This window comes from Engystomops pustulosus, chromosome 5, assembly GCF_040894005.1.
Source record: "Engystomops pustulosus chromosome 5, aEngPut4.maternal, whole genome shotgun sequence".
NCBI lineage: Eukaryota > Metazoa > Chordata > Amphibia > Anura > Leptodactylidae > Engystomops > Engystomops pustulosus.
Window position 1 is genome coordinate 189,871,840 of NC_092415.1, and position 27,568 is coordinate 189,899,407.

At 45.0% G+C, this 27,568-nt stretch overlaps 1 protein-coding gene across 1 annotated transcript in view; it reads right to left on the reverse strand.

Moving 5' to 3' along the window:
* Positions 1–27,089, reverse strand: part of APBB1IP (amyloid beta precursor protein binding family B member 1 interacting protein) — a 75,633-nt gene extending 48,544 nt beyond the window's left edge. The window contains exon 1 of the mRNA XM_072154863.1: positions 26,976–27,089. The gene's annotated coding sequence lies outside the window, so the exon portion shown is untranslated. The remainder of the gene's footprint in view (positions 1–26,975) is intronic.
* Between the last annotated feature and the right edge of the window lie 479 nt (positions 27,090–27,568).

A 27,568-nucleotide genomic window follows, 5' to 3' on the forward strand; every position in this document is an offset into this window, starting at 1 on the left:
TCTGTTTCACAGCTGCCACACTGGAAATGAAGATAAACAGGTTCAAAGCAGCCAAACACATGGTAAACAATCAAAATGCCTGCGTTTTTAAACGGGCTAAAAACACATGCTTTAAAACAATCCAAGAACTTGAGGTATGGGGCACACTGAACCAGCCTAGAGAGTGGCCAGTAACTGGATGACAATTTCCGCTTTATTCTAAGTGATGAAAACTGATAAGGACAAGACAAACGTGACCACAGCCAAGTCTAAGACAAAATGAAAACAAAGTACCAAATTGATAGGCAAAGGGATAACCAGGAAGACAAGCCTAAGGGTCAGAAGATACCAGATATACACACAGGATAGGCTGCCAGGGTCTTTTAAGTCATGTCAGAATCCTGGTTCAAACGCTGGTAGGATAAGGGTTCTGTCCATCACAGCAGGTTAGCTATTAGTGAACCAGAAAGGAGACTACTGGGTGTGGTTTATAATCAATCAATGCGGCTTGGAAAAAATAGACCAGTGTTCACACAGATCAGTGTAAGGGCTCATTCACACTGCCGTCTGCGGGGCCGTACATGCGGCCGCAAATTTGCGGCCGCATGTACGTCCCCATAGACGGCAATAGCGGCACGGCGGGGATCCGGTGCCACACATGTGTGGCACCGATCCGGGCCGCACACCGCAAAAAGATAGAGCAAGTTCTATCTTTCGGCGGATGTGCGGCCGTGTGCCGCTATTTCCTATGGAGGGAGGAGGAGTCACCTCCTCCTCACCTCCAGCACACGGCGGTATGCCCGCACGGCGGGCATACCGCGTGTGAATGTACCCTTAGTCAGTGCATCCCCGGCCACACTTTGTTTACTGAGGATGATGCCAGCACAAATACTACGCCATTTTATTACGCTTATAGATACTAAATGAAACATGGAGCAACTTTGTGTTTACATCTCCTTTACTGATCTTCATGGAAACAGGCAACAATCAAAGGCTGCATTTACACGAATGTATGTCCACCGCGCCATAGACCTCTCCCTCCTCCTTAGAGATACACGGTGCACGGCGCCGTGATACGGGGAGAGATAGGACATGTGTGCTGCACCGTATAGCTCCGTACCGCTCCGTGCGCTCATTGCCGGTCTAAGGTAGACGTATATACAGCCACAAGCTTGGGGCTGTATATACGTCCCCCAGCGGTCGTGTGAATGCAATCAAACTCTGTGTAGTCCGATCTTGCAGGTCACCGTTCATTTGTCCCCTACTTAATGGTGACCTACCAGTGTTATGAAGAAGTAAGAGTAGGGAGTTCTTTTGGGATGGCGACATATCAGATCTGTATACGCAGAGACTATACGAAAAGTTTCTCCATTTGTCACCTTTGGTGCATTAAAGTTGTAATAATGGTCACGGTGAGAGGATAAAGAAAAAAATATTCATAAAGTGGATTTAGACTAAACTTTCTGTAGACATACTGTTATCTGCATTATTACAGATGTTAATTTTTTTTACATTTTCCTCCATCTTGTCAATTTGTAGAATAAATCACAGTTATTCCTAGGAGAATACAATGTGTGAGTGATTGCAGGGAGAGATAGATCTGTTATTAAAGTAGTTCCATAAGCCTCGGAAGAATGTCTCTACAGAAAAACTTTCTGACATATAATTGACTCTCTATGTAATCTACATCCAGGACCGTGATAATGGCTTTCATTTGGAAGATTATTTTGGCATCCTGATAAAGGTGTCCATGCGTCAGACGGAGTAATCGTTTAGAAACTGTTTATTTTAAGATGGCGCTGGACATTAATCCTACGGCACGTCTGAAAATATCTTCAAGTGGAAAAGTCCATGTATAGGAACCCCCGGAGTGTATACGGCATGTACTATCCATACACAGGAGGTGCTTAGTATTACTGACTAGTACACTATGGATTTAGTACAGATGCATCTAATTCTAGATTACTTAATCTCTTGTCTACATCAAGATTCATACAGCAAGATACAACTTGGAAACTATGAGTCACCTCACAAGTATAAATAGCGATGTATGAGCTTTATAGACAAACCATTCCTATTCCTGGGGATTGTGAGAAAGTAAGAGGTATTGTGTGGGAAAACCGCTATCTGTCCTACAGGCAGATGAAATGCTGGTGGTAAAAGCCCTGGGTTTGTCTGCAGTAACCCAAGGGTTAATGCAGACATGATAAGCAGGAATAGTCTGTTTTGTCTGTGTTGGCCTAGCTAACACAGACACATTGGTAATGTCCGTACTGGGCCTGCTTATTATGGAGTAGGGGTAGGCTGGTAGTGGGACTCCTACTCCACCCGGGCTTCGGTCCTGGGCTTTTGTATAGCCCACAGGTGCGGGTCACAGGCTTCGTTAGGGCTTGATTTAGTCTGCAGGCCAGAAGCAGTAGGAGAGGCCCTACCTGGAGAGCTGAAAGCGAGATTGCATTCTCACAGCAAAGGTAACTGAGGGTCTCCTGTCTTGCTGCTGGCCAAGAGCGTGTGCCAGGCAGCCTGGTACCCGGATAGCTAGGGTCCGACAATTGTATTAGACAGCGCCTAGCCGGGCAGGAATTACTTTTGTAATGTTTTTGCATGTGCCTAAACCAAGGCTGAATTTGTGTTCTGTTTTGCAAGTGTGAATAAACACTTAAGTTGGACTTTTAAACCTGCGTGTGTCACTGCTTCCTGCACTGCTACCTGTCAACTACCAGAGCAATTCCCCACACATGGTGGATTGGAGCGGGCATAGTGCAGTGAAGTATACACTAGTGCATGTCCTGGACAGCACTGAAGCTGCAAGCCACAGCCATGGAGGAGTTAATCAAGCAGCTTGTCCAGTCCAACGTGCAGCAGCAAGAGACAAACAGATTGCTGCTCCAGCAGGTAACAGCCCTGACCGCTGCTCAGCAAAGGACTGTCCCAGCAATGACGGATAAGGACGCCAGGAAAGAGGTCCGCAAAGCTATGACCAAGATGACCGCCGAGGATGATGTGGAGGCCTATCTGACAGGCTTTGAGAGGGTGGCCACCCGAGAGAGGTTGCCACAGCAGCACTGGGCAGAGGTGTTGGCCCCCTTCCTCGTCGCTGATCCCCAGCAGGCATACTACGACCTGAGCGAGGAGTATGCCCGGGACTACTCCAAGGTAAAGGCAGAGATCTTGGCCCGACTAGGAGTTGATCAGCATCTACGCGCTCAAAGAGTGAATAGCTGGAGATACCAGGAGGCGCTACCACCGAGGGGGCAGATGCACCAACTTGTTCACTTGGTCCGCAAGTGGCTTCAGCCGGAGACATCAACCCCAGCCCAGATGGTCGAGAAGGTTGTTTTGGACCGTTTCCTGAGGGCCTTGCCGGGTGAGATCCAACAATGGGTGGGACACGGGGACCCGTCTGATGCCGAGGCGCTGGTGGGGTTGGTGGAGAGGTTTTGTGCCACTCAGGCCCTAACAAAGAAAGCCCCTTATACCAAGACAGGCCTTAAGGCACGGAAGGTCTTGTCACCCACAAATTGCCGGGGCAGGACAACACCCAATGTCCGGGAAGTACCCCAGGGGAGGAGGAGGGGGGAGGCTCCCACCTGTTGGACCTGCCATGAGCCAGGTCATATTGCAGCCCATTGCCCCAATTCCTCAGAGCCCATGGACTGCAGTTCCGCCAGAAGGGTTTCTCTCTATGCTGCCTCTGTCTACACAGCTAATAGCCCCGACTCTGCTGATGAGCGCCACCTGTGCCGGGTGACTGTGGCAGGGCATCCAGCGTTGGCCCTGCTGGATTCAGGCAGTCGGGTGACCTTGATTAATGGGTCCCTCACAGACCCCAAGGCGGTCACAGGGCGCACAGTTGGAGTCCTGTGCATCCATGGGGACGTAAAGGACTACCCTACCACAGTTATTAACTTCCAGACCTCTTGTGGAGAGACACTACATGAGGCAGCGGTTGTCAAGAACTTGCCCCATGACCTTATCTTGGGACGGGACTTCCCCATGTTCTGGACTCTATGGCGGGGAAACCAAGAGTTGGGGGGTTGTTCTCCTGTGTTGTCTGGTCAGATCTCTGAACCCGAGCCTGATGACCCAGATTCTGGAGTTCCTGCCGTAGGGGTGACCGCCACAGAAGATGGAAGTGTAATGTTTCCCCTAGATGTTATGGCAGGCGAAACTGAGGAGGTAGTGACAGGACCGCAGTTGTCGGATTTAGAGGTATCCCGTGACAACTTTGGTACTGCACAACTCCAGGACCCCACTCTGGTCCGCGCCAGAGAAAATGTGGTAGAGATTAATGGTGTACCTCAGCACCCAGGTGCGGATAAGTTGTTCCCTCGAGTGGTGGTAAATCAGGAGTTATTGTACCGCATTGATAAGGTCCACAGTGAAACCCGGGAGCAGTTAATGGTACCTCAGCCATATCGTCAGATGGTGTTAGACCTTGCACATAAGCATGTGATGGGAGGGCACTTAGGTACCACAAAAACTCTGGAACGCATCTTGCAGCGTTTTTATTGGCCCGGAGTGTACGATAGGGTAAAAAGGTATTGTGAAACTTGCCCTGATTGTCGATTGCATGCTCCCATGGTACACTTTCGAAGTCCGTTGGTACCTCTGCCCATTATTGAGGTACCCTTTGAAAGGGTCGCCATGGATTTGGTCGGTCCTTTGGTTAAATCTGCTCGGGGGCATCAGCATATCCTGGTAGTCATGGACTATGCTACCCGATATCCTGAGGCCATCCCACTACGGCACACCTCGGCGAAACTAATTGCTAAAGAGTTGTTTGCCATGTTCTGCCGGGTGGGACTTCCCAAGGAGATCCTCACAGATCAGGGGACTCCTTTTATGTAAAAAGTCACCAAGGAGCTATGTCGGCTCTTTAATATTAAACAGTTACGCACCTCTGTGTACCATCCTCAGACGGATGGATTGGTAGAACGGTTTAACAAAACTTTAAAGAGTGTGCTAAAAAAGGTGGTAAACAAGGATGGGAAGGACTGGGATGTACTGTTGCCATATTTAATGTTCGCCATCCGAGAGGTTCCACAAGCCTCTACTGGGTTCTCGCCGTTTGAGTTAGTATATGGCAGACATCCCAGGGGTCTCCTGGACATAGCCAAAGAGACATGGGAACAAGAGCCCACCCCCCACAAAAGTGTAATAGACCATATCTCAGATATGCAGGACAGGGTGGCGGCCGTCATGCCCATTGTCAAGGAGCATATGGAGGAGGCACAAAGAACTCAAAGCCGGGTTTATAACAGGTCAGCAAAAGTAAGGAGCTTTAGTCCCGGTGATCGTGTGTTGGTGCTAGTCCCCACTGTAGAAAGTAAGTTTCTCGCTAAATGGCAAGGACCGTATGAGGTGATAGAGAAAATAGGAGAGGTGAACTACAGGATACGTCAGCCCGGACGGAGAAAACCCGAGCAGACTTATCATGTTAATCTGTTAAAGGCCTGGAAAGACAGAGAGAGTCTGCATACAGAGATGGTTCTGGCTAGTCCACCTCCTGCGCTACCCTCACAGGCTGCAGATAAGCCTGTGCCGGAGGCAGAAGTACGAATAGCCGATACCCTTACCAAAGAGCAACAGCGAGAGGCTCGAGAGTTTGTAGCAAGAAATACAGATGTGTTCTCAGAGTTGCCAGGCTACACATCTGTAATTAAACATGACATTGTCACTGAGCCAGGGGTAAGGGTAAGATTAAGGCCGTACAGAGTCCCTGAAGCTCGTAGACAAGCCATATCAGAGGAGGTTCAGAAGATGCTGAAGCTAGGGGTAATTGAGGAGTCCAAAAGTGAGTGGGCCAGTCCAATTGTTCTAATTCCCAAACCGGATGGGACGTTGCGATTTTGCAACGATTTTAGAAAATTGAATGAGGTGTCTAAGTTTGATGCCTACCCCATGCCCCGGGTGGACCAGCTTATTGAGAGACTAGGGAGTGCTCGGTACTTCACCACCCTGGATCTAACTAAAGGATATTGGCAGGTACCCCTGACAGATAGGGCTAAAGAAAAGACAGCCTTTGTTACCCCTGAGGGCCTTTTTCACTATGTTGTGTTACCATTTGGGCTTCATGGGGCCCCCGCTACCTTTCAACGGTTAATGGACATAGTGTTAAAGCCACATAGGAGATACGCCTCAGCCTATCTAGATGACATTATCATCTACAGCCAAGACTGGGCGAGTCACTTGGCCAAGGTACAGGCCGTAGTGAACTCGCTAAGGGCAGCGGGCCTGACTGCAAACCCCAAGAAGTGTGCGCTGGGAATGGAGGAGACACACTATTTGGGGTATGTGATTGTTCGAGGTATAATTAAACCTCAGGTCAACAAGATTGACGCTATACAGGGTTGGCCTCAACCAGTGAGCACGAAACAAGTCAGGGCATTCCTGGGCATTGTCGGGTACTACAGACGGTTTATACCAAACTTTGCCACCGTGTCCGCTCCCTTGACAGACCTGCTGAAGGGTAAAAGGCCTGTCATGGTGCGGTGGAATGAACAAGCAGAAGGGGCTTTTCAGGCCTTGAAGTCTGCATTGTGTGGATCTCCCGTCCTCATTGCGCCAAACTTCAAGAGAGAGTTTATTGTGCAGACGGATGCGTCAGATGTAGGACTGGGAGCTGTCCTGTCGCAGGAGGTGAATGGAGAAGAACATCCCATTACCTACCTGAGCAGGAAGCTCAAGCCAGCAGAGAAAAATTACAGTATCGTAGAGAAGGAATGTCTGGCGATAAAGTGGGCATTAGAGTCCCTACGGTACTACTTGCTGGGACGACGGTTCCGTCTAATAACTGACCACTCTCCTCTCACGTGGATGAGTAGAACTAAGGAGAAGAATGCCAGGGTCACTAGGTGGTTCTTGTCCCTCCAAAATTTCAGCTTTACGGTGGAGCACAGAGCCGGGAAGCTACAGGGCAATGCAGATGCCTTGTCCCGAACGCATTGCTTAATGTCAGGAGTTCGCCCCGGTGGGTCTGAACTGAGGGGGAGGGTATGTGAGAAAGTAAGAGGTATTGTGTGGGAAAACCGCTATCTGTCCTACAGGCAGATGAAATGCATGTGGTAAAAGCCCTGGGTTTGTCTGCAGTAACCCAAGGGTTAATGCAGACATGATAAGCAGGAATAGTCTGTTTTGTCTGTGTTGGCCTAGCTAACACAGACACATTTGTAATGTCCGTACTGGGCCTGCTTATTATGGAGTAGGGGTAGGCTGGTAGTGGGACTCCTACTCCACCCGGGCTTCGGTCCTGGGCTTTTGTATAGCCCACAGGTGCAGGTCACAGGCCTCGTTAGGGCCTGATTTAGTCTGCAGGCCAGAAGCAGTAGGAGAGGCCCTACCTGGAGAGCTGAAAGCGAGATTGCATTCTCACAGCAAAGGTAACTGAGGGTCTCCTGTCTTGCTGGTGGCCAAGAGCGTGTGCCAGGCAGCCTGGTACCCGGATAGCTAGGGTCCGACAATTGTATTAGACAGCGCCTAGCCGGGCAGGAATTACTTTTGTAATGTTTTTGCATGTGCCTAAACCAAGGCTGAATTTGTGTTCTGTTTTGCAAGTGTGAATAAACACTTAAGTTGGACTTTTAAACCTGCGTGTGTCACTGCTTCCTGCACTGCTACCTGTCAACTACCAGAGCAATTCCCCACAGGATTTAAAAGAAATCTAACACCAGAATGAAAGATTGTAAACCAGGCACACTGACATATTCGTGTGTCCCCTCTGGCTCTTCTTTAAACCTCTTATGCCTATAGCTGCTAATGGAGCCTGGAGCCCCTCAGGCTCATTTGCATAATTTGTAAAGCCTTTTTTTCCTTAAAAACAAGGGCTTAGGTCCTGCCAGAGGGGGCACACACCCAGGGCCACATCTGCCAGATGCCCGAGCCGTGAGGGAGGGGCGGAATTTGGGCCATAATGTGGGCGATTCGGGTGGCCACTGCCGCCCGAATAGCCCACATGAAAAATCAATAATGCGTGTCTCTTTAAGAGACAGACGCAAATGATGTACAGAGCGGCACAGATCCTTCTGTCTGTGCCGTTCTGTTGCTCTGGAGGACTCAGGCAGCGTACGATTATGTCACGTTGCCTGTGTCCCGCCACAGAGCACAAGGCAGCCAAAGAGCCGGGAAGAGGACGCGAGCGGTGGCGGGGGAGAGTGATAGGAGTCGAGGTGAGTAATTGCTTTATTATTTTTAGAAAAAGGAGGCTGTATATAATAGAAAACGGGGGGCTGTATACAGGGCCGCATCTGCCATGAGGCCTGATGTCCAAGCAGGGGTTGTACCGAGGTATCTACAATCCACAAATCACAAGATCAGGCCCCCACGATAAAGAGAATCGGGTTCCCATTCTTACTAATTCCTTTAGGTTTGGCTCAAAGTAAAATGAATAGGAGGTCAGGACTATTTGACAAGCCCACTAAAATATTTTAAGGTTTCAGGTTTAAATTCACTGGTAATTTGACTTTACACATAGCTTGGCTGTAGTAACAATAGGGACAGGCCATTATGAACAGATGGCTTTCACGTGGTCCACCCTGGACTGTGTATTTGGTAGCAGAACATTTACACACATGGAGAACATTTCTGTAGTCTTTGTACTGTGTATGGGATCAGGCCCCTGGATGTCACTGACAGCTTCTGGATATTGTGAATGGAATGGAAAAGTAAAAGTAATTTTTGGTACAAGATCAAAAGTATTATGACGGGAAGATTGTAGGGTGAATGGGGCTGACGCCCTTTCCTTTCCGCCAGGAATCCCAATGATGTAATCCCAATGATGTCATCACTACATTTTTCTTCCAATTATAATAAAGAAAGTTAATCTTTGTTTGGTAATATTCACAGCAACGTGCAAAAAATGTGTGCATTGAGACCCTCTAATGGTGTACTTGAGTCCTGGCACCAGGACATGTGCCCCAGATCTTCTTACGTGACCCAACTATGGCTGGTCTTAGTTACATACACCAACTTTCAAAGGGCAACATCAGGGGTGATAACATGGTCACCTGTGCCTCAATGCTGCCCTCTCTTTCTTGAATTGAATGCTATCTGTATCCTGAAGACTTTTAAATGTAGTAGGGGCATCTTATCTGGGATTCAGGTGGTTTGGTGATGTCCCGCAGCAAGTAAACTTGGTAGATAACACTAAGACGAAAAAATTCTATGGAGGACATAGATATAAAGTCACAATTGGGGGATTTATTTTAAAAAGATATACACAGGGTTTTTTTTTAATTCAACTGTCCAAAATATAGTACTATAACTTATCATTAAAGTGTAACTGTAAGGCTATAGCGATTTTACCAAATTATTACATGCGATTCCCCCTTTTGAAAGGACGATGTCTACTTTGTGCCATTCGTCCTTTTCTTTCCGAAGTTATGGCATTTTCTGTTCTGAAAGCGTTTGACAAAAATCTGAAGTGGGCAGAGACTAATGTCTGTCAGTCTATGCCCTCAAGCTGAGGCCAGTTAGCTTGCCCACAGATCCCATGTGATCCCATGTGTTAAGCATTAAATCCATTTAGTTTCCCACAAGTAAATGCACCGAACACTGCACAGTGCACATACAGGATTTATATGGTGACAGCCTTGCAGCTTCCATCACATGGAGGAGCAGGGAACATGTAATTAGTGGAAGAAATCATAAGTAAACAAGTTACATGCAGTGTATAGCCTATCCTGTGTGAGCTCTAAGGGTTAATAACTTATCTGCACAGAGCTGATACTGTTGATGACAAGGTGGGGGAAGGGAGTAGCATGAGGTGCAGGTAGAGACAGAGAAAGTTCTGTAGAATCACAGACTGGGATGGAGGGACTGAGGGGAGTTCTTGTACCTCACTATTCTGTGCAGGAGACATCTGTATTCACTGTCTATGACACATTCAGCTCTGCTACATACACTGTCACATGACCTTTTCCTCTGTGAGCAGGGAGAAGCAGCTCTTCCCCTCCCATGAAACCAACTCAGAAACAAAGTGTAAACAAAGTATGGACACACAGGGCTATCAGCACATGGAGAGGAAGCCGCATGTGAGTGCGTGTCAAGCGACACAAATTCTTTTTTAAATGGGTTTCCTCTTGGTCCTCCAGTTTCCTCCCATTCTCCATAACATGCTGGCAGGTTGATTGGATTGTGAGCCCCATTGGGGACAGGAACTGATTGCGCAAGATCTGTGCAGCACTGTGTGGTTTGTGTGCGCTATATAAATAAAGGAATTATTATTTATTGTTATTATATTAATAGTGTCTAGACATTATTTAAATATTTGGGAGGGGGTCACCAAAGTCACTTTAAAGGGGTAGGTTATCGCCGGAGCCCTTTATATGGATTCTGGTTGCAGAGTTCTGAACTTATCCACACCCAGGGCTTCTCTGCTGGAGCTGTGATTGACAGCTGCCTTGCAGAATAGATCATTTTGGCTGAGCTGAGAGTTTGTTTTGTGGAAAGCTGCGTGGTTTGATCTTGTTTCTGAGAATGGGGTTTCCAGGTGTGGGTTGATGTACAATCAATCGACTACACCTTTGTCGGCAACATGTGAAGGGAGACACAACCCATCTATCATCCGCCCTTCTGGCAATTGAAGGCATACAACTAGACCTTTATCAATATTTGGTCAGTGGCACCATATGGAAAGACACTTTTAGGTTATTTATCACAACCCTGGTCAATGGCTGTACATTCCGTGTTTCAGTCTGTTATTTGGTTATTTTTCACAGGTCCTTTGTTTTGGACCGCTTCCAGACGTAATCCACCTGACGTAATATGCATAATATTCGTTGGCTTCTTTGTAACCTACAATGCATTTTGATGTAAAGCTTGATATGTAACTTGTATAATGTAAAACAATAAAAACATTTATACAAAAAAAATAAAAATCCAATGCTCAGTTGACTCAGGGCTGGTTAAACTTTCTCCATTGGTTTTTAGTAATACTGTCTGTTTGTGTTTGTCTACCTGAAACTTGTACTTAAACCTGGATCCTGCCTGAGCCAAAACATTGAACCCCAGACTGATCCAGAACTCTGAACCTGTACCTGAGCCTGAATACTGCTGGATCCAGAATCTTGAACAGTCAGCATGATCCGGAATCCTGAACCTGTACTTGATTCTGAATCCTCTCTTGTGTCTGTATATTTAACTGTCTGTCTATTTATTTTACTTCTGTTCTGAGAACATACAATACACAGAGTAAGGATTGTTGACCAGTAGGAATGGTATTGGGTTTGTGGCGGAGTTCAGGACCTGCAACTCTTTCTCCTCCTTGACAGTTATGAATTACTATTGATGGCCTATTGCCAGGATAACTAATCAGTGGGGTCAGTCATTGCACAGCCCTTGTATACCCCTATAGCAGTGATGGCTAACCTATGGCACGGGTGCCAGAGGTGGCACTCAGAGCCCTTTCTGTGGGCACTCAGGCCATCACCAGAGATGACTCCAGGTATCTTCCTGTAGTCCCAGACAGGCCAGGACTTGCTCTGCACAGAGCTATTTTAAAGTGACAGTGCTACCTGGGACTATTTTCTGCTTTATTGGTGTCCTCAGGTGCTGGTATCAATGAAAACTGTGACAGAGAAGGGAGTATAAATCTCAAATTAAATTTCTGTGTTGGCACTTTGCGATAAATAAGCGGGTCATTGTTGTAGTTTGGGCACTCGGCCTCTAAACGGTTCGCCATCACTGCCCTATAGCGTTCGGTTTGCCACAACTGCAGCAACAAGTTCCATTGAAAGTTAATTTGAGCCATAAGTGTAGTTACAGCTTACGCTTGCTTCACTAACATGGAGCCAACAACGGTCAGGTGTCGACACCCACATTAACTATTGATCCTGAGGAAAGGCTATCCATAGAAATACATGGCCAGACTCTTTCCTTGGACCACGCTATGTTACTTTGGCTTTCCAGGGGACTTTAATTTCCTTTGATGCTCCCTGGATTGAGAAAGACTTTCATTGGTTCAACTGAGTCCCTTGAATTTATTAAGCTTTTTGCCAAAAATTTGAAGTAGCAGAACGATGAGGGATATGGGAGCTGGAATGGGCTAAGTACGGTATGCATTGTTTCTTTTTCCCACCGAAGCTCCCTGGGGATTTTTGAGATTCCTGAAAAATCCATTTAAGTATGCTCCAAATCTAGAGTGCTTGAAAAATGTTGTACTACTGAGTAAACAGTTCATCAGTCTTTGCACAGTCAGACTGGTTACACTATGTGACATCCCTGTTTTGGGATACACCTAAAAGTACTGAATACCAAATTCCTCTATGATCATCAACTTGACGAGAACACCTTCCTTACTTTGGCTCCACATGCCTAGATGTAGATGTATGCACCGGACATGAGGCCGAGTTGAGCCTCTTTCCTCAGGCAGAGCCATCTTTTTGCAGGTGGTGCTGCCTGGGGCAAGAGGCTCAACTTGGCTTCATGGCTGGTGCATCAGGGGCACAGTCAACTTCTATAAAGCAGGAGCTGGCACTTAAAAATAAAGGGGCTCATTTACTAAGGGTCCGCTGACTGCACTATCGTTGGAATATTCAACGATTTCCGGTGTGCGACGGATTTAGAAGGGTTTTTGTGCACGCGATCAGATTTTGGCACATCGGTGCCGGCCTTCATGCAACAGAAATTGGGGGGCGGGCCGTTGGACGATACAACGAATTTGGACTAAGCGCAGGTTTTAAAATTCAAATTTGTGTTTCGCAAGCCAAGCACTTTCATGCACTGGGAAGAAGAAGGTGAACTCCGACGGACGTGAGCAGGGAAGCGACACATGCAGGATATGGGGCACACAATCTTGTTGAATCGCAGCAGACTTCATCCTCGTCGGACAACGCACCTCGGGCATCGCGCATAGACCAGGTAAGTAAATGTGACCCAAAGTCTCTACATATCTGATGTCAGCAGGGGTGTGAGACACTGAATGGAGAACCCATTTACTAAAAAGTAACCTGATATAATTCTACCAGATGGGGCAGAGGGGGTGTAGAGAGTTTAGGTTCCCCCTGGCCTAGATGAATGTCATGAGAGGATGAAATCTGAGAACAAAAACTTTCTGTGTTGGCCATCTTGGGTTAATCTTCTGGAGTTATCACAAGCCGCGAGGAATAGTAAAGAGAGACACATTGGGGCTCATTTACTAAGGGTCCGAACGCCGCACTTTCGTCGGGTTTCCCGAATATTTCTCTTTTGCCCTGAATTGCCCCTGGTTTTTGGCGCATGCGATCGGATTGCGCAACGGCTTGCACGCGACAGAAATGGGGGGGGGCGTGGCCGTCAGACAACCCGACTGATTCGAAAAAAACACAGAATTTAAAAAAAAATTTTTTTTTTTAAAAATGTGTCACAAGATTAAGCACTCACATGCACCGGGAAGAAGAAGGTGAACCCCGGCGAACATCGGTGCAGCAGTGACACATGCAGGAACTGGCACGCACGATCTTAGTGAATCACGCCGGACTCGAATCCTCGTCGGACAACTCACCGCGAGATCGTGACGGGTAAGTAAATCTGCCCCATTATCTTGTATATCTTGTCTATGGTGTTATATAATTGTTCATTTGTAATGGGCTGAGCCCCTTTATGACGTTTTCATTCCATAATATATTGTTTTTGTTTTACTCGTGAATGTATCATTTTTGGGTTTTCATTGGACACATTCAGGAGGACGATGACCCTCTGTTAATGTATCTACAAGAACTGTGACTCGGGGGGATTGGTTTGTTGTATAGACTTTGCAAGTTTACTTTGGTCTGTGATTGCACATTGACCACAACAATGTGAAAAGAGTTAAGAAATGTAAGAAACTCAAGTCTATTTCTAAAGTTAAAAAACCACATTATGTAGTACTGAGATCCCCACAGGGCCGCACCCTCTGAATACACCGAAATATGTGCATGATACATCATTTATGGTGCATGCCCTACCATCAGAATTTCTTTATTAAAGTATATTAAGAAAAATCTAAATTTTTTTTATTTCTTAGATTCATAATAAAAATCGTATTAAGCAGTTATTTATTTATTTGCAGTTTTGATCATACAAAGCTTCTGATTGCGTTAGGTATGGCCCTCGAGATAGGTGCAACCATATCTTTGTGTTGTTAGTAGCAGCAGGACTGTTAAAATGGGTTTATGTTCCAGGATTGTATAAAGGCTCTGGTACATTTGGGGCATGACCTGAGTTCTTAGCCCCTTGAAGACAGTGTTAGGCCACAGTGGGCGGCCACTCGACACCACATTACCGCACCGTGACTGTGTTGGGTGGCCACTGGTCCGCCATTGAGGCAGTGTCAATGAGTCCTTAGGTATTGTCCCTGTGTAGCTATACCTTTGTGTGTTGTAGCTGCAGGACTGTTTACAATTGGTTTATGTTCCAGGACGGTAGATTCTCCTAATCCACTGGGTTGTAGTCACTGTGCTGTGCTCTTTGCTCTCATTTAATGCAGACAGCTAAGAGCACAGCAGTGTGAGGACAAGTCCTGGAATCCTCAAATAAAGATCTATATTTTCAGTCATTTCTCTAGATCTGCTTGCTCACAATACTGTTAACTTTACTTGGTCAAAATGCTGATGGATTTCTTTTTGAGAGGAAGCAGATAATAAGTGGCTAAATAGTGCATAGTAGGTCTTTAGGATATGCTTTATCTATTAGATGGGTCCTGGATGTTTAAGAAGAATTTATTGGACATCTACCACCAGGATGAAGGATTGTAAACCAAACACAGTGACATACTGTTGCGTGCTCCCTCTGGCAGGATCCGCTCTTCTTTTAGCTTCTTATTCTATGGTATTTTAATGGAGCCTGGAGCCCCTTTGGCTAATTTGCATACTTTTTAAGGCCTTTTATTCTTAAAAACAAAGGCATAAGAAAGTAAAAGAAAAGTGGATCCTGCCAGTGGAGCCACACACCTGCATTTCAGTGTCCTTGGTTTACAGTCCTTCTTCCTGGTGGTAGATGATCTTTAAGGAAATTTAAAGGTTAGTCTACCCTAAGAACAGTTGACCAGGGAAGTTTTCTGTCTTTCTATCTTACCCCATATACAGCCCTAGTGCCTAGAGATCTGGTTATCCCATAGGTACTACATAACACAGTGAGAGTGAATAATCTTCTATGTAATGATTGTGTCATTTCACATTATCGAGGTGTTGATCAGATGCGCACAATGAGGTATAGGATGGAGGAGAAGAGATTTGAGAAGAAGAAGCCCAAGGGGAATCTAGGAGATCCTGATATTGTGCAAAAGCCACCAGTTAGTAAAGAACAAACACCATCCTAGTCATTTATCAAAAATTACTATCTTCAAGGAATGTACAGGTCTACCATGGAGACCATCCATCACCGCTGAAGTTATTCATTACATGTAGTGAAGTTTTACAGGGGTCAAGTCACTTTTCATGTAAATAGATGAAGGCTACACAGGTGTGTAGTCAGTGTTAGGACTTGGACTTGTCACCGTGCAGACTGAAAAGCTGAAAGGGGCTGAAATTAACTTTAAGTTTATGTTCCAGTATTGCTGACTGTTCTTTGGACTCTCCTAGTAATTATTGCTGATAACTGCACATGTGCGACCACCTCTCCATGACCACCACTTATTCACAGTGACCATGTGACTTATCAGGTTCAAGGTCTCCTCTATAAATATAGTCCAAGGCTAATAAAAGAAATAAGAGGGTCATTAGGAGCAGGTGCTTTACTAATATTAATAGACAATAATGCCCATTCCCTGGCGCTGCTGCTCCACATGTCTGCTTTGGTCCCTAGATGTTAGAGGTCAGACCCCCATTGATCGTAAAGTGATGATACAACCTAGTGCTATTACAAAAATGCAAGATAGTTCAGATGTAGCAAGATGACATAAAAGACCTGGCCGAAACAGAAGGATTGCCGAAAAATTCTATGGGTAGTCGTCCAAGATGTTTGGCACAACCTCCCTGCCGAGGTCCTAATTGTGTGGAATAGAAAAATTGATTCTGTTCATTACAATTATCTAGGAATACAAACATGGCTTCTAGTGTCTAGACTTTCAAAATAATATTTTGGCCAACCCCATTAATAGATTTTCACTAATTGAATTATTGTAACTTTCCAGCAATTGTTTACCACTATCTTGAGCAAATTTCAACATAACACTGGTAGAAGTCTCATGGGAGAGGGAGGGGGGTGCTCTCTAAACTTACTTAAGTATTTTATGTCTCCACATAGACGTAAGTCTGTATCTGCCCTGATTCCTATCAGATCATAGGTTGTGGCTGTATAGTTCTCGTTTCACAAACCTAAAGTCTTGAAACAACAATACAGATGATGTAGTTTATAAAGTGAAGAAAAGTTTTATAGATTTAATTTTGCTTTATATAACTTTTTTTGGTTTGTTTGTAGCTGAAAAGTCAAAAAAGCTAAATCCATCCTGATAAACCAGGGACATTACATCCAGGGACCGGGACTGTGGTCATCTTCTTATATTTGTTATCCATGGCCTCCTTCCTTCTGAAATCTTGTGAAAAATCATGCTAATGAGCCTGCAAGGCTACTGGGGCAGTTCCAAGAGGCCCTCCGTGCTTCAGCTTCACTGGCTGTTACAATGTGCAGGAGCACTTCTCCCCTCCCACAGTGTGCTGAAACTTCCTGTGCTGCAGTGAGATTACAGCAGGCAGAGGGAGGGGGGAAGTGCCAAGCAGGAGCAGCGGTGGAGGAGATGATAGTACAAGAACGTTGAATCTGCAGCATGGTGGTGGTGGTGGGGGGGGTTGAGTAGGGGATGAACACCACTGTGGCCACCTAGACGTCAGCCTGAGGAGTGGCCCAGATCCATTCCTGATGGCCCACAGCCACACCTGTGCAAGTGCTGGGGCCCAGAGCTACTGGGGGGCCCACATAAGTAAGGATTCCATGGGGGTGAGGGGGGCTTTATATAAAATAACCATGAAGGGAATGTTTGGGATTATAAACTAGGGAATATTTTAGAGAACAGTAGCTTTTGAATTTTTAATACTGTCACGTAAGTTCACTGCAAAGGGGCCCACTGAGGCTCTGTCGCCCAGGGGCCTACTGATACCGTGGGCCGACCCTGCACAGTAGGCTCACAATCCGCTCCCAATAATACTCTTTTTGGTTATTTAAATTAGATGGATTTAAAGTACTTAAAATTTCTGAGTATTCTAGTTTCTTTTCTAATGAAATAACTTGCCACACGGTAAAATATGATACAACAAACCTTACTAAAGCCAAGCTCGTGAGCACCGTATGGGCACCATGATGGAGTCCAGTCCTAGTTGCTCTGATCCCTATCGCTAGTAGTTGGACAAAAACTAATTTTATGATCAGAATTAGAATTTTTTTTATTATAAACTATATAAAAATAATTCCCAAATGCTCGGTTTTGGTTCCCGTTTTCAAGTCTCCCATGGCCTCTCCTGTATAACTATTAACGTTATACGTGCGGTGACTCTCTGTAGTGTGCGGATTGCTGGCGTAGCATCTCGCTAGTCACAAATGGGTTAAATGCAGCATTGTCTTTGTCTATTATGCAATGAGGAAATGAAGGGGAGTGTCAGAGATCAGTGTTATTGATGGTGCAAGGGGAAATGAGATGTTTTTGTGAAACTGTTCAAAAGGTTAGGCTATACCAACCCAAACTCACATTGATTGCATTTAGACGGAAATAGGCAGACCTAAAGTCGGGGATGTAACTTCTATAGGGGCCCATTAGGTGTCTATGTCCTCAAACAAAGGGACTGGTACCATGAATAAATTAATACTTTATCGTTTAGGGCCTGGTAGAGGTTTTGCATTAGGACCCAGCAGCTTCAATTTCCTCCTCTGCCTGGACCTTACCTGTAGGGATATAACTGAAGTTAGAATTCCGGAATATTTACCATTCGCTTTGGATGATGTCACATCTTATCTCCATCCTCTACCAGCACAATGACCAAAGAGCATACCCACAATGATCCCTCATAGACTTCAATGAACATCTTCAGACTATTGCTGGTCCATGGTGACTGCCTTAAAGGATGTGTCTAAATGCAGTTTGGTCGGGTTTCTGTTAACACCCCAGAGCCCTTCAGGCTCTTTAGAATAATATTAAAAGTCTATTTGAGAAGAAAGGAGTCCATAGACCAGTGATGGCTAACCTATGGCACTGGTGCCAGAGGTGGCACTCAGAGCCCTTTCTGTGGGCACTCAGGCCATCACCAGAGATGACTCCAGGTATCTTCCTGCAGTCCCAGACAGCCCAGGACTTGCTGTGCACAGAGCTATTTTAAAGTGACAGCTCTACCTGGGACTATTTTCTGCTTTCTTGGTGTCCTCAGGTGCTGGTATCAATGAAAACTGTGACAGAGAAGGGAGTATAAATTACAACTTAAATTTCTGTGTTGGCACTTTGTGATAAATAAGCGGGTCTATGTTGTAGTTTGGGCACTCGGCCTCTAAAAGGTTCGCCATCACTGCCATAGATAATAAATATATGAAGATTACCCCAGTCACGGTGCCTGGATCTAGGAGTAAGTGTCCCTGGTTTATCATGATGGATTTTCATGGTACATTTCCTTTAATAGAAGTAGAAACTGGGGGAGTTTAAATGCCAAAAACTTATCAGATTGTGTATTTGCAATTTTTTTTAAACTGCAACATTTCTGTGGAAATTGCTTTTTACATCATTAGGACTTTCAATAATGGGGGTGTCATGTTGGCCCAATGTGGACCAGGCCACCTGCCTCACAAGATTTGATTCTAGTTTCACAAACTTCCAGAGAATGCACTCAAAATGCCATATTAAAATTTGAGTGTATACTGCCATGGTGTAGAGCAAATCAAGACTGAGATCCCCTACATGAAAAACTTGGAATGTTGAAGGTCAGTCGGCCAGGCCACCCACACCATAGGAGAAAACTTCCTAGTCGTTGAGGGTCCGACAGCTCCGATGGTACTGGGACCTCCAGCAGTTAGGAGAACGGGGCTCTCATTTTCATTAATGGATGAAGCTGCAGGAAGAGCATTTACCCCAAACTTTCTATAACCACAACAACCAGGATGTTTCCCTTGATATTCACAAAATATATCTTTATACTTACATATTGTTCATAAATCTGTTGTAAGTAGATCACAATATAGATCTGATGTGTAGATAGCACCATAGTCAAACTGAAGATGGCAATTTCCTGTCTCCTTATCTACCAGGGCCTCAGTTCATGAGAAAGGTCTACAACAAGGAACGGAGAAGGGTCCTTAGGCGTTCTAGGATGTGGGAGTACATTCTCTTTACTAGTAATTTATGAAGATTTGGGAGTGGAGTATATTGTATTGAAGAACATCTGGTTATGATTGATGGTTGTCTGGTTTAGAATCCCATTTTTTGTATCCTGTTAGGGAATTTTGTTATTTTTAGGTAAATTAAGAATCTCTTCTTCAGGAACTTCATCTACTGTATAAGCCAGGGCACAGTGACTACAGGTAGCAACTTCAACATCTATATAGATGGTCACTCTTGGACCATGAAATGTGGATTTATTTCCAGGATTGTAGATGGACTTGAAGCTCTGGGCTGCATCCATATGTTAGGTATTACAGCACTCCCCTCTGCTCTGGGTAAGAGCTTCTGGTTACATATTACAACAGATTGTAAATAGATTGTGGGAGCAGTGGAATCTAAGAACAAAGCAGTTTAAGGAGACTCCCCCTAGTGCTACAATCTTGGAATATACATTCATTTTTCACAGTCCTGAGGCCATTAACCAACACACAAAAAGATATGATCACACAGATCTCCAGTGCAGCTTTTTATGGTCAAAACTGATTTAAGATTCCCTTTAAAAATGTTAGCTTCCCTAAAAATATATATATCTAAAAAAGTTTGAAAAGGGTGTAATAGCGATCCTTTGCTTCTGCAGGAAATATCAACAGTCTCTGGTTTCATGCTCTATCTGGTGATCGGCCGCGGTGGACAATTGTGACCTTCTAAAGGCTTGTGCAACAACCCTGCCAATCCATAGGCAAGGTGGTAGTTGTGAATAGCACCCTCTCCTTGTCAGGAGCTATCCCGTGAGCCTTCACAATTCATCCAGAAGCTACTGCTAGGTAAACTTAGTAATTGCAGCCTGAAGCCACTGCCTGGTCAGGCAAGAGTTAGGCATGTGAAATGTTGTTATCTAATGATATTCCTTGTATTATTGTAAAACAAGCTGGAAGCTGGTTGGAGGGTGCTACCACCTGACCAAGGGAGTATAAAACCCCCCTGGTGAGCGTGAGCATATGGTCAGAGCAGAGAGCCAGACCTCATGGTCTGAAGTTCTAGGACAAAGCAGGTCCAGTGTGCAGCTCCTGCAGAGCTGCCAGCCAGACACACTACCAGGAAGCAGAGGTTCCTCAGGCCAAAGCCGAGAGACTAAGGCCCTGAGCAGAGGTCCACTATCTGGACTCGGCTCCATCTTTATCAGTCCAGCCTGAAGTTACTACCATGCGGTATGCAATCCTTCCTGTGGACCAGCTATCTCCATCAGCCTTCCAGCTCTGCTGAATCTGTTGATCCTCTTAAGACTGTTGCCTACCGTTTGGAGTTGAATAAAGAACTGTAAGTTGATTTGCACCATCTGCCTCCGTGTAATCCCTGGATCAGGCTGCTTCACCATCACGGGCTCCCCAACCTCCATCATCCAGGGACTGTTCAACCAGTGCTGTGAATAAGCCCCTCTGCGGCCGCTGTAAGCGCGCCGCATCGCATAGAGCTGGCAGCGATTGCGCAATACATGCGCTGCTGCCGGCGATTGTTACAGGTCCATGACTGAAAGGGGCGTGAAGGGGGTGTGTCGGCCGGCCCCCTCATGAATACAGCCGACTGCTAGGGAACTTGTACGACAATCCGACCTCTAATTTGATAAGAGGTCGGATCGTTTAAAATGAAGTATAAAAACACAAATTTTTATAAAAATTCAATAAATATAAAGGAGCTGGGGACAAAATCTACACCACAAATCTGAAAAATTTATTTTTACCAAGGATTTTGTCCAAATTTGCGGTGTGACCTTACTCTAAATCTGGAATACTGTAAATTAGAAAAAAGAAGTTTCACATTATTAAATAAATTGTAGGATTTTCACACTTCACGTTTTTATAAGAAACATGTGTAACCAAGAGTGTTGTTAAGTGTGTAACCGCAGTGCGGGGCTCCTGCTATCTGTCATCATAGTCCACATCCTGTGCAGCTCAGTGTGCAGCAAGGCTCAGCGATCACCTACCCCTATTCTCCACCCTGTAGGATTTGCTTCTATTACTAATATAGTCCCTTTAGAAGATGTAGAAGGAGATTTAAGGACATTCTATAAGAGCCAAAGTGGAGAACTGCTGTATCAGCATATATTCAAGTGACAGCTATTCCCCCTTCCCCACTTCGCCCCTCCCTCAGGTTTCGTGCACCTTTAAGTGTTTGCTCCTTAATTATTTGTATCAGAGCCAAGGAACATTACATCATTCCTGTAGTGGCCATTGAGTATGAAAAATGTGGCCAGGATTCCGGATGATCGGCTGACTATCAGGGGATCCTCACTTAAAGTTGCGTTCTAGATGTTGGAAATCCCTTTAATATTAAGTATTACAGAGTGTATGCTATAGCAGGGATAAGGTGGCTATAGATATTGAAGTCCTGCTTTCATCTCCAGCATGAAATCCCCCTTTGAGAAATGTATAACTTATCCTGTGGTTGGTGGGGGTGGGTAGATTTTGTAATTGTAAAGCCCCTTTAAATGGTAAATCCTGTAAATGTCCAAACTTGTCTCTACTTGCAGTTCCATCTTGCAGGAATTGGATGGAAAACCACCAGGGGGACGAGAAGGACTGGCACCAACACTGGGCATACCCGGGCATGTGCCGGGGCCCAGAGCTGCTGAGGGGCCCACATAAGGCGGTATCTAATGAATCCATAGTGGGTGAGGGGGGGGGGGTCTATACAAACTAACCATGAGGGGGCTGATTGGGATGATAAATTAGGGAAAATTTTAGGCAACAGGAGACTGTTTTAGTTTCTAGTTACTGAAAAAGAGGCCCACTGACGCTCTGTCACCCAGGGGCCTACTGGAACCTGGAGCCGGCCCTGGGAACAAGCTACCAAAAATCTCCAGAATCCTTTTACCCTGTTACGGTTCCCCGATCCACCGTGTTTTTGCTCCAAGCCATTGGTCTTCCATCTGACTGGAAGTACCAGAGGGTCAGAGGTAGGGTCGGATTAAGACTGCCATGGGCCCAGTGCTGTAGGAATATTATTGCCCTTACAAGTCTGAAATCACTTCCTACATATGGTACAGAAATCTGCTTCTTGTGGAATAGCAGATGTGTCCCTTCCATCTGCTTTCAATCTTCAGTTTCAGGACGTTTGGAGGACCTTCAAAGGTTCTGAAATGGCTCTTGAGTACATGTGCATTTAGAGCATGAACAGATGTACAAGGATTTCATGAAGGTCCTCCTCTGTATAAAATTTGGTGGGTGGTTTTTGGGGCCAAGGTGCCCCATAGAAAGCTCTGGCCCTGGGCTACCGCCTATATTGTAATCCACTACTGGTCAGGAACCTACTTTGACCAATCAGTCACCTCTTTGAAACACAAGGTGTCCCATGGTTCCAAGGTGGCCACAATTTGGCTGGAGTTGCCGAAGAATGAATGTACTGGTGCAATGCTGGATCAAGTACACTTTGGGGCAGATTTACTTACCCGGTCCATTCACGATCAAGCGGCTCGTTCTCTGCGGTGGATTCAGGTCTTCCGGCGATTCACTAAGGCAGTTCCTCCAACGTCCACCAGGTGACGCTGCCGCGCTGAAGTCCGCCGAGGTCCGCCGGAGTTCACGATCCTATTCCTGGTGCAGATAATCGCGTGTAGCAACACTTTATTTAAAAAAATCCGCCGGGTTTTCGTTCGGCCACGCCCCCGATTTCCATCACGTGCACACCGGCGCCAATGCGCCACAATCTGATCTCGTGCGGCAAAAACTCGGGGCAATTCAGGAAAAATCGGCACAAATCGGAAATATTCTGGTAACATGTCTAGAAAACACGAATCGGGCCCTTAGTAAATGACTCACTTTGAGTTCCTATTTTGGCACCCCAGCCCCCTGTGCTGATTTCCAGAATAACTGGAACATACTTTTTAGTTTTGGCATAGCAACAGGAGAGGATCAGTGAGATGAATGATGCCTATACACTCACCAGCCACTTTATTAGGTACACCTGTCCAACTGCTCGTTAACACTTAATTTCTAATCAGCCAATCATAGGGCGGCAACTCAGTGCATTTAGGCATGTAGACATGGTCAAGACAATCTCCTGCAGTTCAAACCGAGCATCAGTATGGGGAAGAAAGGTGATTTGAGTGTCTTTGAACGTGGCATGGTTGTTGGTGCCAGAAGGGCTGGTCTGAGTATTTCAGAAACTGCTTATCTACTGGGATTTTCACGCACAACCATCTCTAGCGTTTACAGAGAATGGTCCGAAAAAGAAAAAACATCCAGTGAGCGGCAGTTCTGTGGGCGGAAATGCCTTGTTGATGCCAGAGGTAAGAGGAGAATGGGCAGACTGGTTCGAGCTCAAATCGCCACCCATTACAACCAAGGTAGGCAGAAGAGCATCTCTGAACGCACAGTACATCGAACTTTGAGGCAGATGGCCTACAGCAGCAGAAGACCACACCGGGTGCCACTCTTTTCAGCTAAGAACAGGAAACTGAGGCTACAATTTGCACAAGCTCATCGAAATTGGACAGTAGAAGATTGGAAAAACGTTGCCTGGTCTGATGAGTCTCGATTTCTGCTGCGACATTCGGATGGTAGGGTCAGAATTTGGCGTCAACAACATGAAAGCATGGATCCATCCTGCCTTGTATCAACGGTTCAGGCTGGTGGTGGTGGTGTCATGGTGTGGGGAATATTTTCTTGGCACTCTTTGTGCCTCTTGGTACCAATTGAGCATCGTTGCAACGCCACAGCCTACCTGAGTATTGTTGCTGACCATGTCCATCCCTTTATGACCACAATGTACCCTGTAACATCTGATGGCTACTTTCAGCAGGATAATGCGCCATGTCATAAAGCTGGAATCATCTCAGACTGGTTTCTTGAACATGACAATGAGTTCACTGGACTCAAATGGCCTCCACAGTCACCAGATCTCAATCCAATAGAGCATCTTTGGGATGTGGTGGAACGGGAGATTCGCATCATGGATGTGCAGCCGACAAATCTGCGGCAACTGTGTGATGCCATCATGTCAATATGGAGCAAAATCTCTGAGGAGCTTCCAGCACCTTGTTGAATCTATGCCACGAAGAATTGAGGCAGTTCTGAAGGCAAAAGGGGGTCCAACCCGTTACTAGCATGGTGTACCTAATAAAGTGGCCGGTGAGTGTAAATCATCATTCAGAAGAATCTGCTACTTGCACTACAACATATTTCATTATAGATATTACAGATTCAGGGGTCAGGACTGTTAATCTTCCAGCATCCTGTACATTGCTATGATATGCTACAAAATAACTATGACTATGTTATAAGACTATAGCCTCTAGAAATGTGTCTAAGGAGGTTATCAAGCACCATCATATTCTGTAGCGCTTTACACATCATAAGGGACACATACAAATAAAATACTACATTACAGAGTGCAGACAGTCATATGGAACAATAGGAGTGAGGGTCCTGCTCCCAAAAGCTCACAGTCTATGAGGATGAGGGAGTGACCAAGAGCTTACAGTCTATGAGGATGAGGGAGTGACCAAGAGCTTACAGTCTATGAGGATGAGGGAGTGACCAAGAGCTTACAGTCTATGACAGTGATGGCTAACCTATGGCACTGGTGCCAGAGGTGGCACTCAGAGCCCTTTCTGTGGGCACTCAGGCCATCACCAGAGATGACTCCAGGTATCTTCCTGCAGTCCCAGACAGCCCAGGACTTGCTGTACACAGAGGTATTTTAAAGTGACAGCTCTAATGGGACTATTTTCTGCTTTATTGGTGTCCTCAGGGTGCTGGTATCAATGAAAACTGTGACAGAGAAGGGAGTATAAATCACAAATTAAATTTCTATGTTGGCACTTTGCGATAAATAAGTGGGTCTTTGTTGTAGTTTGGGCACTCGGCCTCTAAAAGGTTCGCCATCACTGGTCTATGAGGATGAGGAGTGACACAAGAGCCTACAGTCTATGAGGATGAGGGTGTGACACAAGAGCTTACAGTCTATGAGGATGAGGGGGTGACACAAGAGCTTACAGTCTATGAGGATGAGGGGGTGACACAAGAGCTTACAGTCTATGAGGATGAGGGGGTGACACAAGAGCTTACAGTCTATGAATCAGAATGTAACATAGAATCAGATAAGTCATACAATGTATTAATATAGTTACTCATCTTTTAAGCAAAGCAACCACAGATTTACATGGAAAAATACTTCTCAAATGTTGAATGAAAGGAACCATGCTAAAATGTAACTGTTCTATATAGGTCCCTATGACCAATGGAATGGGGCTAACTCCATGTATCTCATCTAGGAACATCCTGAATACAAGATTATCCACATCACACAGATTTCCATGCAGAGGAGTCATCCAGGGCATACAGAAAAAAAATCTTCATTTTTATGAATATGCAAATGAGCTTATCACCATATACCATCCTCCATACTATGAGTCAGTTACTTCTCTATGTAGGTGAAGGGTTGATTATAGGCAGCATTTGATGCGAGGTACTAATTATCCACTTCATCAGAATCATGTAAAGTGCAGAACCATGAAATATTAATGTCTTAAAATTTCCATAATTACTTAACCCTTTAGAGCACTGAAATTAAATGAAATTGGCCCCTTTAAGGAAAATTTCCATTACTGGGGTCATTAGTTGCTGGATAATCAAATTTTTCGGTATGAAAAAGGAAACTAATTTTGGGTGTTTTTTAATCTCATGGCCACCATGCTATACTGACACGCACATAGGGGCTCATTTACTAAGGGTCCCCCATAGAGGCCATTAAAGCAAAATGGTGGGCCCATTATCAATGAATTTTCTCACAATCATGTATGATAAACCAACCCAGGTCTAATTTTTTTCTGGGTCCAACAGCAGTGGATTATAAATAATATGGGCGGTTTGGGCGTCCGCCCAGGGCCCAAGGCTTCTTGTGGACCTATTGCTTCCAAATCTACCCTCCCATGTGTAATAATGACTTGTAGAGATCATAAACAGAAGAACTTCCAGACCTACCATCTTCATACATGTTTGCTGGCTGTTGACCCAGAGAAATACAAGAGCTCTTCCAGGACCTACAAAGGTCCTTAAACTTCAAAAAGGGACAGCCTTTTCCCAATAAGCTTAGATCTGATATTCAGTAATTGTGAAACCATTTAAAAAAATTATCCTTGTGGTTGGCTAAATATTGTGTTAACATATGTGACAAACCCACCCAGTTCTAATTTTTTTGCTTGTAATATGGGCTGTTTGGGTGGCCGTCTTGGGCCCAAGGCTACTTGTAGGTCTATGACTACCCAGCCCACCCTCCAAGTCTGATAATGACTTGTAGAGATCATAAAGAGAGGGACCTCAAGACCTAACATCCTCATACATGATTGCCGGCTGTTGACATAGAAGTATATAAGAGCCCTTCCAGGACCTTTAAGGTCCTCTAAAGGTCCTAAAACTGCAGAATGCAGTAATTCAGTTAAAAGAACCATCTGGAATATTTCATGTAACTATATACAGTCACCTCTCCAACTGCAAAGAATCCTTTCTACATACAATGTAATTTATGTAAATCCACAAGGCAAACTACATATCCATATAATGTTATTGCAATCTATAATTAAAATTTTCTTTATTTACTATTCTAAACTATTATCACATTTAATGTAAAGAATTTTTTTCTTTGCAGAACACCCAAACATTTAAAAAAAATTTTTTCATCTCAAGCCACTGGGACTGGTCCCAATATTCCGGAATGTTAATTATCAATACGTTTTCCAATATCTCCTTACCTTTGCGATATGTTGCAATCTGTCCTGTCTGCAATGTGCCAAGATGTAACACAAGTGCGTTTCTTCTTAAACTTAAGTTTTTATGAGTCAGGTTGAAACTTCTTCTTTAGGTTAAACATCCCTCCCCCTCCCCCAAAGAGGAAGTGGTGCATCTAATTAACAAATAGGGGGGCGGTTGTATCCTTTATGTACACGGTATCTTTCACAATCAGCACATGTAGAATTTGTATGGTTTTTGGTGACTTCAAAAACCCAAAAAAATATAAGTGGGTTTTTATTGAGCAGAAACAGCGCCACTCTTGTCTGTGGTCGGCGTGTGGTATTGCAGCTCAGTTGGTTAGAGGAATTGTATTAGAGCGATTATTAATGTATAGGATATTCATGATAGATGGGTGAGGATCTGACATTGGCTGATTAAAGCCTGGTGTATGGAGACGAAAGCAGACAGCTCCATACAGGGTATAGTGGCCTGCCTATGGTACTGCAGCTCAGTTCAAGTGTATGCAACGTTGGGTGTTGTAGTTTCATATAAGCCATAAAAAGGAATTCCATATATAATACTACGGACAAGGATAATTCCTCCTGTACATCGA